The sequence below is a fragment of the Mastomys coucha genome, unplaced genomic scaffold, assembly GCF_008632895.1.
Source record: "Mastomys coucha isolate ucsf_1 unplaced genomic scaffold, UCSF_Mcou_1 pScaffold13, whole genome shotgun sequence".
Lineage (NCBI taxonomy): Eukaryota > Metazoa > Chordata > Mammalia > Rodentia > Muridae > Mastomys > Mastomys coucha.
The window spans coordinates 18235159-18248424 of record NW_022196895.1 but is presented as its reverse complement, the minus strand read 5'-3'; the positions used below and the strand labels follow the sequence as shown (position 1 = coordinate 18248424).

The 13266-nt window shown below is 39.7% G+C and overlaps 1 protein-coding gene across 3 annotated transcripts in view; it reads left to right on the top strand.

Moving 5' to 3' along the window:
* The window catches only part of Ccdc178 (coiled-coil domain containing 178), a 345640-nt gene that overhangs the window by 270321 nt on the left and 62053 nt on the right, over nt 1-13266 (top strand). The window lies entirely within an intron of this gene.

The following is a 13266-nucleotide window of genomic DNA, read 5'->3' as shown; positions in this document are numbered from 1 at the left end:
ATTATACATCACCCTCTGAGCCAGAATAAGGTTTTACTTTTTATAACTACAGGACAAAATGCTGTAAGAATGGAGAAATATGGGGTGGTGAGATGGCTCAGTGGGTAAGAGCACTGACTGCTCTTCCAAAGGTCCTGAGTTCAAATCCCAGCAACCACATGGTGGCTCACAACCATCCATAATGAGATCTGACACCCTCTTCTGGTGTGTCTAAAGACAGCTACAGTGTACTTAGATATAATAATAAATCTTTTTAAAATAAGAATGCAGAAATAGAGATGTACACATACATCAAAATAGAAATAGAGATTCACATACATTCCAGTCATTTTAGATTTTCGGAACCAAGGGAAAAATCAGATCACAGATATTGTAAACACAAGTGCTATCTGCATTTAAAAGGAATGGGTTGCTCTTTTAGATTTTTTTCAGTAAGACCATCCTTCCAAGCTAAGAAACATGACAATAACCCCTAATTGTTTTTATGCCCTTCTGGATCATGATCTTAAAGCCTTTTTATTATCTGAACATAATGCAATTCTAAACATTATTTTGGCTTTTTATGTGGTTATACATTGTTACATGGCAGACAAAAGAACATTCATGGAGACAGAGAACTTTGGAACAGCAGATAGTGAAAGTTTAGTTAAGAAAATCCTGAAGTAAATTACCAGTCATCAAGTCTCTAGGTGGCAGTTCAAGAAGGGCTTCATATGAATTTTGACAGAGTCATAGTAGCTTGGATGCCACACACAAGATTTTAAAGTATGTCTCCTGCTTTTATGGTTTTTGCAACAGTGTGGAGAGACAGTCTTGACTTTCAATGTATTTTATTCTACTATACGTCACGGAATTGCCAAGCAACCTACATAAAAACAATATATATCAGCCTCTTCTCTCAGGCTCTGAGCCTGTTGTGTAGTTTTCAACCTACTATTCCCTAAGACAAGGTTGGACTTTTCCAAGTTTATGACAGGTCAAGGGCATCAACTCTCTGAGAGTGGGTGTTCCCTTTTAAGATCTTCAAGCACTCTGCACTGTATCCACTCTTTGCAAATATCTGATTCTCAGAATTCTTCTGTTTTGGAGGCTTGTCAGTTTTCGAGGTTGATGAGAAGCTGGGGACAGGAGGGCTAGAAGACCACAAAGTTTGCTGCTCTCATGAACATTCAGCTGCTGCCCTTGAATGGCCTCTCCTAGGAATGTTTGGAGATGTTGCTTGGTCTCTAGAGTTCAGTGAGAGCTGTTGTGTACGATTCCATAAAGGAGCTTGTTTTCACTAGTCCTTCCTCTGCTACTGCAGAATGCTAGTGTCACAAATATACATTCCCTAAAAATAAATCACACCTTCTTATAAAAGGTGACCTTGGTGTTGATGCGCATATCTAAATAGGAGTGGCTATTATAATTTGAACTGTAATGTAAAAATGAACCATAGCCTTTTGTTATAGAATTATGTGTGCCAGCATAGCTATCTTATTATAAAATGACATGCATTAAATAAATGAAGTGTTCCATGTGATTGTCCACTGTACCTGCTTCTGTGTCATGACAGATAGCACATGGACTTCCATATCACCCACCACCTTTAGAGGAGAAAACCAAAGATAAATAAAGTCATGAAACAATGAAGTTTGATTTTGCTGCCAATCTTTAACAAATACTTTGACCATACACTGGGAAAATGGTCACAGGACCTCAGATGTTATGAGGAGATTGATGGCACCCAGACCCAGCAAAGCACTACCCAGTCCTGACATACCCACGGCACAGAAGGACCATGTCAGTTATTACGAAGCAGCAGCTTGAGTACAGGTGGCAGAAATACCAAAAGCACACACGGGGAAGTTAATTTCATCTTTCAAAACCAAAACTGAGTGAAAAGTAGACAGCATGGAACTAAATTTCACAAAAAGTAGTCTGAGATGGGTTTCCCCAGATCACATAGCAGCTGAAAACACAGCAGACCTATTCCCTGAAATATCACATGTTGCCAATTTTACTTTAATTCCTTTCCTGCTTTGTTTTTTATAGTTGTGAAAAAGAACTGGAACAGAACCAAGTTTTGGAGGGAAGGATTTATTTAGCTTCCAGGTCCCAGTCACAATCTTTCACTGAAAGAAGCCAAGGCAGGATCCCAAGAGGAAGCTGAAGGCAGGAAGGAGAGCAGAGGCAGGAAGGAGAGCAGAGGCAGGAAGGAGAGCTACTTAGAGGCAGGAATGAGAGCAGAGGCCAGAATGAAAGCTATTTAGAGGCTGGCTCACTGCTTGATCAGCCCAGATTCTTAGATAAGCCAGGACCACATACCCAGAAGAGGGACCAAGCACATGGATCCGGGCCTCACACATAAATTATTAATCAACAAAATGCAACACAGAATGGCCTACAGGTCACTCTGATGGAGGCATTTTTCAGTTGAGGTTCCCTCTTTCTAGATGACACTGTCTTGGAGGGAGCACAATTCCCTTATAAGTTTATCTCAACTGCCGTTTAGAGCAGTAGTTAAATTTTAAAAAGGACTTCCGTATAACTATAACCAAATGATATTAATTAGTGATTTTAATGTCACCTCTGATATTTCCTTTCAATTTTTGCTTATGTTTCTTAAAGTCCTACTTACAAAATATATAATTGCAGCATTATAGGGAACAAATAAGCCACATGATAATCTCATTAAGATTATCTTGATGGCCGGGCAGTGGTAGCACATGCCTTTAATCCCAGCACTTGGGAGGCAGGGCCAGGTGGATTTCTGAGTTCAAGGCCAGTCTGGTCTACAGAATGAGTTCCAGGACAGCCAGGGCTATACAGAGAAACCCTGTCTCAAAGAAAAAAATTATCATGAGGATAACCAAACCCCAAAACATTGGAGGTTAGACAGCAATAGAAACTAATATTTAGATTCCACTATTCATCTATGTAAAGTCCCTCTCCTCTTAAATTAATGTTAAGAATTTACTTTGTGGCAGATTGGAAGATAATCAGTAAGTATTTGTCATAGACTATGAAGACCTGAGCCCATGTAAAGAATAAATAAGCAAAGGGTGTATTTGCGTGTACTTGGAACCCCAAGGCAGGAGAACTGGACACAGGTGGACCCCTGGGCTCCTGGTCCTCATTATCAAGTTCTCAGCCACAGTGGAGAACCTTAGCCTTAGCATTCTAAGGAAGAAACCATATCTACAGTTGGCCTCTGGCCTATATATACTTACAAATACACACATATGCACAGACAGACACTCACACACACGCACACACACACACACACACACACACAGAGAGAGAGAGAGAGAGAGAGAGAGAGAGAGAGAGAGAGAGAAAGTTCCAAGACAATACTATGAAATGATGAAGGTTGTAGGCTGTGTGGTTAAGAGTTCTTTCCCAAGGCTAGAACTTGGGAATTATATTTAGAACTTTTTCTGTTTGATAGAAGGTAGAAATATTTTCAGTAACTGACAAATTATATGTAACTAAAGAATGGGTCCAAATATTTCAACATGATGCATTTATTTTTACTAATTCATTCTGTGTGATAAGTCTTCATTTTTCCTGATGATGGATATTAGAGAGATCTGAAATTGAATGAGAATATCACCCTTGAAGCAATTAGTATGCACGGTGTGACAGATTTCAGATCACTCCCCCAGTGCTGCTGTGCAAAGCCTGTGCTGAAAATATAGTTCAGAGTATAATGCAGAAATAACTTTTAAGTATTCAAATTGAGCCCTCACTAACTTAAACTGTAGCTCTGTGATTTCATCTAATGAAAGAGACTAAATGAATCCACGCTGATGCATCATTGGAATGTGCAGAACACGAAGAACAAATCACACAAATTTCCCCACTTAATTATAGTGATAGAAATTCATTGTCATATTATTGACCTATTTGGTCATGCCCAAGTTAATCATGTCTGAACCTTTCCCAGTGGGAAATAAGCTTGTTCACTTCCTGTCTTGCAAGCATCCCCACTAAAACTCAGTCACATATGCCCACAGCCCTGATCACGGCCGCCCACCGTAACCATCGTCTCCAGCAGTAAAATTGCAGTCTGCATTGAGCCCGGGAGACTTGGTGTCAGAAACTCATCACTTCCTGTGTCCTCTCCTACCACACCACCACCACCACCACCACCAACCCCCGCCTCCCGTGCCCCATTCTGTTCAATCATTTGCCACATTAAATTAAACCAAACTCCGTTTGCAAAGCCCCCACCCCCGACCCCTGCCTCCCTGTGCAAGGAGCTGTTTTGAAATCAAGAAAGAGAGTTTACGTGAGGTAGCAGACTAGTAAGCCAGCAACTTTAGTTGCTTATTAAAGTCAAGCATGTGTCTTTGTTTCATGTTGCTAATGATGCGGAACCATTGAGGCCTGAGTATATTTCGCCTGGACGGTGTGGGAGCGGATGCTGAGAGCTCATTACTTGGCTCCCCATCGGAATCCTGCAGGCTTCCGCTCAGTGAGGAGACTGTGGGGGCTTTGACAGAATTATTATACTGAATATTTTTAGACTCATTAACTATATCACCAAGGCAAAACATCTCTTCCTCAGATGCAAATGGCTGAAGCTACTGTGGCTTTTCTTTAGTTATTGCAGAAAGCCGGATGAAGCTTGAAAACAGCTTAAGGAGTTGGGGGCTTTTCATGCCCGAATATTTGATTTTTTGCAACTCATATTGGGACGGCGTAAGGCTATTTCGACATACCTGACCCACTTGCATTCCAGTGCTACTTACACCCAGTTCCCCGTATTAGACAATTATCAAAATCTTTTTTTTTTTTTTTTTTTTTTTTTTTTTTAGTTTTCAGAATGTCCTAGAATGTGTTTCTGGGTGAGGCTTTGATGATGATGTGTCGGCCTGGTGCTCATTCCTCAGATGATGGAGGAACTTTGGGTGCCTGACCTAAATCTAAACTGAGAATGACTACGTAGTTAAAATAATAATTGGGGCAATAGCTGTTCTCTCATTCGGGAATTGTAAAGTATGCTGCCTGGCATGAGAAACGACACATTGCCTTAGATCATTACCACACCTCAACACTGCGGTCTGATTTAAGGCTGAAGAGCAGGAAAGGAATTGTAACTCATCTCCAAATCGCTTTGCTCTCCCGGAACTCAGTTTAACTTTAATATCACTTTATTCGGGCTTTAAGTGATTTAATTTAGGCTGCAGAAGCCCTTTAAGAAAAAGTATGCATAGTTTAAAATTAATTCTTCAGAGCAAAAGATGGAGCTATCATTATGGTGATTCTGCTCTGAAACTCAACTTGGATTATAGAGAGGTTCATATTTCCAAGCAAAAAATTCTGTCTAGACACTATGGATAAGAGCTTTTAATTTCTTATTTATTCCTATATTCAAGTGCACTAAAAATTTGTCACCGCAAGCATGTAGGTTGAAACAAGTTCTCTGGGCATTTAAACATGAAGGTTTGATTAGAAATATCGTCCACTGGTTGTCACACATTAATATCTAGTGTGTTGGAAGAAGCAGCCTTCGATTATGGCTGTGGTTCATTTCCCACACAACAGTGCTCTGACAACGGTGACAGTCACTTCACACATCAAGAATTTTTCCTGCTTCCCATGACCACCAGGGAATCTGAGGGGATACTTCACATCTGATACACGGTCTCCTCTGGGATTCCTCCATTAGAATAGCCATTCTGATCAGCAGTCCATTATGAAACACAGCTTCCACAATGGAAACTACAGAGGAGACAGAAATGCTTAGAAAATCAGGGGCAGCAAAACAAAGTGTGGAGCAAGATGATTTCACAAGTACATGAAGTTTACCTTCCCTTTGAGAACCCCAATATTCTTTAATAAAAGTTGACAAGACCACATTTTCTTCTAAAATCAATACATAGGGAATATCAAAGAGTGTGAGTTAGAAACTACTTCACGTGGGTAATTAGAAGACAGAGAGTCTGGCCAATGTGACATTTGTGTGTGAGGAGTGGACTTTGCCTTACCTGGAAAATTCTAGGGAGATAGTTCAGAATTCTTGCCCACAATTCTAAGAACAGTCATAAGACTGCATACATGCCCATTCTTGAATTATTTAGACTTCTTAAAATTAGAATTCAAAATACATATGCTACTACTAAAGCTGAAGCACCATCATTTTTTTGCAAAAATGTATTGAAAAATATTGAGTCAAATGTATGTTTTTAGTTTTCCTAGAAAAAGAGGCAGAGAGGATACAACATGAATACAATATGTAGTAGATTAAGAAATAAATCTAGAACTGGGGCAAGAAATGGAGGACTGGAAAAGAAAGAGTGAGAGGAGAAGGTTTCGCCTAAAGAGGTCATTTTAAAAATAGGGATGTGATGGAACTGAGAATGCTTGCCATGCTAATGCTTAGGAATAGAATGTTGTGTTAATCCGGTATTCAGAAACCACTTACATCCTGTCTGAAATAATAGAAGAAGCAAAGAGACAGCATGAGGAAAGGGGCAGAGAGGCTGTGAAGGGACTCGGGCCAGCTCAAGCATGATGGGCATGGCTCAGGCAGGCCTTGCCCTTCTCCCCCATTCCCTCTGCCTTGCTAAAAAACTGTTAGCTTAGAATACTAAAGCTGGCCACCAAGGTGTATTTCTTTATTTGGCCATTTCTTCTCCTGAGGCTGACTACCAAGGTCCAACAATCAAAGCCCCCTTTGCCTCACCTAATTAAACTGTCCAATTAAAATTAAACCCCTCACCCCAACATAAGGTTTCCCCGTTTACCTCTATAAAACACCATTTTCCTATATGTTATGCCTGTCCCCTCTCTGTCCAGAGGCAGCCCTTTGACACACACACACTCCAGAAAAATACCACTTTCCCCTCTCTTGTTCCCTTCCTCTCTTCCCTCTTCTTCTGTCTCCTGTCTCTGTTCCTTGTCCTTGCCCTTTGTTCCTCTGGGATAAATAAATCTCCTTTGTGCTTAGAACTTTGTCTTGGGGCTCCTGAGCTCATACCAGTCTCTTAGAGATTGTATGGGGTCATACCTTTCTCTTTTTGTTAACTTTGAAAACCAACTTAGAAAAAAAAATATCTAGGTCCTAGTTTAGATCCCTGTTGTGTTCAGAATAGGTTACAAAGTATCAGGGTTCTCTTTAGCTACTGAGACCAGAAACTACTTAGCTTGAGTCAAAATATTGCTGTTGGTAAGAGTGCAAAAATCAGAAGTGGCAAAAAAGAATCAATGTACCCCACCTTATTACATGAGTTCCCATATTTTATTGATCCCAACGAACAATGCTCTTAGAGAGGAAGGATTACAGTTTCAAAATGAAACATTCCCCATAGGCGCCTGTGTTTGAACACTTGGTCTCTTGTGGTGTGACTCTTTGGGAGGTTGTAGAGTTTTTGGGAGATTGGGCTTAGCTCCATGTCACTACTGGTCGAACTTGAGAGCAATAGCCCAACATGACTTTCAGTCGACCTCTCTGTTCCTTTAAATCATGAGCAAGCAGGTGCCATACCTTCCCCTCCGTAATGGACTGTATCCCCTTAAGCCCTAACCTAAAAATAAACTCCTCCTCTTCCTCTTTCTCCTCCTCCTCTTCCTCTTCCTCCTCCTCCTCTTCTTCTTCCTCCTCCTCCTCCTCCTTCTCTTTCTCCTCCTCTAAGTTTCTTGTTAACAAGTACCTGTTCACAGCAATGGGAAAAGTAGCTAACAAAGGAGATTTTCAGCAAGATGAGATTAACTATAAGATTTATCAGCTAATATATGATTTAATTGACATTTCCATTTAAAAGATATCACCTTGTTGAAAACATACCTTGAATCATTTAACTCATCCAGAGCAGTAAGGTTAACTTGGGACAATAATTAAGAAAGTAAAATTTAATATGATGGGAAGCCTTGACCATGGGATACCTGCCTTCCCAACAACTATTGCTAGGACTGACTTTCTGCAGTCAGTCCTTGTCATTGAATACAAAATGACAAAGGTCCTCTATAAGTTCTGTGAACATGAGATCTTCACTACACTTCTGTGTATGAAACACCTCATGTATATAAGGAGAACCCGTCGTACTTTTGTGAAGATATTTTTACCACTTTTTTATTGCTGTCATTACATGGGACTTTGGAAGTCCTACTTACATTCACTTCAGAGTTCCTGCATATAAGAAATGCAAGCACCAGTTCTACAGGGGTTTCTGCTCAGCATAACATAAAACAATCTAGTCATAAGCCAGGCTTCAATCCTGTCTAGAAGATAAGGTCATCTTCCAGGGTTGTCCACTGATAATGGAATTCAATCTCTCTTGCTGGTCATCAACCAGCAGACACAGTATTGTTCCTTATCATCATGGCCCCTTGACCAGTCCTTCCACATCGAGACACTTGCTTCTTCAAGGTTAGGAGAGTTTCTTTTCTAGTTGCTAAGAAGACACAGTGACATCCCATCCTTCTGAGTACATCACAGTGATTAGAACCAAAGTCCAAGTTACTGGTCACTCTCAAGGGGATTCTATGCAGGTTGATTTGATAAAGAATATCTTAGAATTCTGCCTGCCACATAGGTTTAGGGAGTGTTTGTATTTATATCTGCATCTATGTTTAAAACATTAAAGTTATATGGAGGTCTTGGCAGGCTACAGAGAAGGCAGGCTTAGTGGGTAAATTTCTTGTTGCACAACCATGAAGATCTGGGTTCAAATTCCCACAGCCTACATAAATCTGGACAGGGTAGTATGAGCTGTAATCTCAGTGCTCCTACAAGGTGATAAGAAGCAAAGGCAAAAGCTGAACAACAAGGAAAAGTTTTGTCTTAAAATAGACTTGACCGAAGAGGACATTGATGTACTCAAATAGTTAACACATGGAACCACTCCCCTGGACTTTATAGTAGAGAAATAACAAAGCCCCCTATCTCAATCAATCTGAAAGGCAAGGACAGACACCCAGGGTTGTCATCTGAACTGTATGGACACTCGGATGCGCACACACATATACACGCATTATTCACATCAGCAGGTTTCCACACATACATGCACACACATACATGGACATACCATGCATACACATTTATGTGCACATGTCATGTATATATCTTATACACAACAGTTAAAAAATAATTTAAAGAAAAGGAACTTGGCAAATGGAAACTTTTGACTGCTATTGTTTATCAAATATTTAGGCACTAAGCAAACTGTAGTAGCTCTGAGGTTAAATTCATAAGGAATAATCAAATTGGGAGTTGGAAATCATCACTGTTTCCATCAAGCACTCATTATCAGACATTTATTTGTACATTCCCCTCCAATGGATTGTGACCTTGGATATAAATTAGCTCACAGGATTCCATGAAGCATTAGGAGTATTCTCCTCAAAAAACAGTGCCTCGTTAATAAATATTTCTCAGGTGTAAAACTAATCCAGAGTAAACCCAATCTTAAGTAAGTTATCACTGCCTGTTATAAAAGATGTACAATAGTGAAAAGTTTTGCCTTAAAAGGGACTGGACCTTGGAGTATGTTAATGTACTTAACCAGTTTAACATAATATCCACACATCCTTATACATGATGACTGGCCATTAGTGTGCTTATTAATCTCACCTTGAAGATTGTCTTCATTTTTCTCTTGTAACAACAGCTTTTTTTGTAAAGGAAACATAAGTATTGGGTAGAAATAATGACAATTTCCATCTAGACTAGTATGGTCACTTTACATTTTATCATTAGGATTCAATTCTACTCTAGCTACTCCATATTCCTACTCCTCTTGGGACCTGGCTAGTAAAACTCACTTCTCTCTCTCTCTCTCTCTCCCTCTCTCTCTTTCTCCCTCTCTCTCTCTCTCTCCCTTCATCTCTCCCTTTCTCCCTCCCTCCCTCCCTCTCTCTCTCCCTTCCTCTCTCCCTTCCTCCCTCCCTCCCTCTCTCTCTCCCTCCCTCCCTCTCTCTCTCTCTCCCTCCTTCCTTCCCTCCCTCTCCCCTCCCTCTTTCTGTTCTTCCCTCCCTCCCTCTCTCATACACAAAATTATAACTAGCACAATGAAATATCAGTTTATTTTGGAAAGGGTAAGGATAAATGAAATGAATAACTCTTTGCTAATATTTAAAACAACTATACTTGTTTCCCTTTGATATTTGTTGTGTTCGTCAGAATTTTCCTAAAAATAAGAGCCAATACAACATGGGATGCAAGAGAGAAAGTGGAATAAAGGAGGGGAGGGGAAAAGCAAAAGTAGAGAAAAGAGAAGAAAGATGACAACAGAGGAGGGGAGGGGAGGGACAGGGGAAAGGGAAGGGCAGGGGAAGGTGGGGAAGGGAGAGGAGAAGGGGAGCCATGGTGTTCTGGTTTTGTTTTTTATTCAAATACTTTCTAGATTGGAGTTTTGCTTTTCTATTAAGCATGTTAACTTCTCTTGCAGTTCAATGCATCTGAAATTTTCTTTGTGATTTATCCCATTTCTTCATGTAGAAAAGATTTGCGTATGCTGTGATCAATTACAATTCCATCTGGATTTTCTTCTGGTTCCTATAGCTTATAGTTTACATTTAACTCTTTAGTTTATATTCACCAGTGAGAAATCTATTACCTTTGCATTTTTACAACCTATTCAGTGTACGGCATTATATATTTGGCATTTTCCAGTAAAATACAATAAATATTATGTGGGGTGTGATATGAGCTGAGGATATAATTTTTAGTTTTTTAAATTTCCAGTTTTCTCAACATTGTTGATCTGTTTTGATTCCTTAAAGCCTATATGAAGTCCTTATATACTATTTCTCAATTAACTCAAAATAAAAATAATTTGATTATTATTGCATTACATCTCTGAGCCCAAGTATTTCAGTGGGTGAGAATATTAATAATGTCACCAAGTTTGTGAACTTGGCATATTATCTTCCAGTAAATTTGTAATTTGATCTTTTGAATTGTTTTGCATTTTTGGTCATGTATTTTGTTTGCTTTTGTTCTGTTTTTGTCATTTTTAACACATGTAAGATTTTGCATTTCTAATACCATCTGATACCATTATTTTCCACATTATTCACATGACTGAGAGCTTCCTGTCTTTCCTCTGAGGCCTTTTCCACACCCCAGCTGCTGGAAGGAAAGCTGCTGGCTTGTTAAATACATTCCTCACATAAGGGGCTACCTCACTGAATCCTCTTTCCACATTGTACTTAGAACTTTATTTGCACAAATTCCATAGGTCACAGAAACTTCATGATGAGAGTCCTGGAGTTTCTATGCTATTTCCTCCTCAAGAGCCTTATGGAACTATGATGCTCAATAGATAATAAGTAATCTTACTGCTTTGAGGTGTCATCCTTTTAAGAACCTGACAAGCCAAGTACTTACTCACGTTATGCTTTTGGCCAATGTTATTTTCCACCCTCCAGAAGACACGTGGCCAGGAGCATCTATTTGTCCATCTAATATCTTGAACTTAGAGATGGAGACAGCTTAGCTATGTCCACAGAGTAAGAAAGCATCAAGCTATTCATTCTGTGCATATCTGATCCTCACCTAGACCTCCAGTACAGATTTTTTAATAAATTTGATATAAATCACTTTATGATTCACTTTCCATATTATTTCCTGGGTTATTTTAAATAAAAGAAAATAAAGAAAACTATATTGATATAATGTAAAATTGGGTGACAGTCATTAATTTGATGACAGTCTTCTGTTCTGTGAAAAGGAACAATTCATGCCTAGATGTGACTCCCACTATGCATTTAAACTTTAGGTTCTTCTCTGTGCAACTGTGTGATCGGTGACAGTCACTGATTCTTCCTTCCTCTGACAAGCAATCTCACAGCTCATCTCACAGTACCATGGTAGAAAGATAAAAGACAGACCCTAGAAACTGTGTCCATGTAATCCCTGTTTCACTATGACAAGTCCAGCACAGTTCCAATGAAAAAGAGTGAAGTCATTGCTAACTGACTGTCTTAGTTTCTATTACTGTGAAGAGACACCATGACCACACCAACTCTTATAAGGAAAACATTTAATTGGGTCTGAATTACAGTCCATTGTCACCATGGAAGAGAATATCATTTTAATCAGGCAGATATGGGGCTGGAGAAGTAGATGAGAGTTCTACATCTGGATAGCCAGGCAGCAAGAAGAGAGAAACACACTGGGCCTGTCTTAATCATCTGGAACCTCAAAACCCACCCTCGGTGCCACACTTCCTCCAAAAAGGCTACACCTCCTCATGGTGCAACTCCCTATGAGCCTATGGGGGTGGGATTTTCATTCTAATCACCACACTGTCATTTGAAGGGGCTGTCCTAAGTCACTTGCTGTAATCAAAATCACTAAGAAATCAATGTTTTCAAGCAAACCATTAAACATGTAAACCACATAACTCTTCCTGTGATGAAAAACCATGGTCTACTCTGTTCTCATGGTGATCACCATGACCAAACATGACTTGGGGAGGAAAGGGTCTATTTCACCTTATAGGTTATAGTCTATAGTGAAGGGAAGCTAAGACAGGAACTCAAGGCAAGAATTGAAGCAGAGATCATGGATAAATGGTGCTTACTGGCTTGTTAGCTGTGGCTTGCTCATCTATCTTTCTTATACAACCCAGGCTCACCTACCTAAGGATGATACTGTCCACAGCAGCTGAACCCCCTCCTTCATGAGTTATCAAGAAAAGGACCCCCAGAAGTGCCCGTGGACAAATGTAATGGAGGCAACTCCTCCACTGTGATTCCATCTTCTTAGGGGTGTCTACATTTGCATCGAGTTAACAAAGCCCAACCTGAATAGCCACATTAGATATACTGCATCATTTCTAATCATCAAATGAAATATCCAGGGTTTATTCCTCTCATTTCACATTTGTGAGTCCACACAGAGCTCACCTTTGCTCCATATATGTTCATCCCCACTGGCTTCTACAAAGAACATGTCAGATGGTCGCATTTAATTAAGTAAAATTAGTATCTAAGACAAAACCTATTTACCCACCTGCTAATTCATAGCTCTGTTGACTATGCAGATGAACTTAACTATTATTCTAGGTGACTATTCATCTTGGAAACCTTCTTGTTCCATTTTACATAAATAAGGTATAGTATTCCAGCCTCTACTTTTCCTCTGGATTTAATTATATCAAAGTGTAGATGCATTATTGCTGCAAGTAAGAATTCTTTAATCCTAAGCAGAGAGAAATTTTGGTTCCATGATATACACCTGTACTGGTTGGTTTTGTGTGTCAATTTGACACAGACTGGAGTTATCACAGAGAAGGGAGTTTCAGTTGGGGAAGTGCCTCCATGAGATCCAGC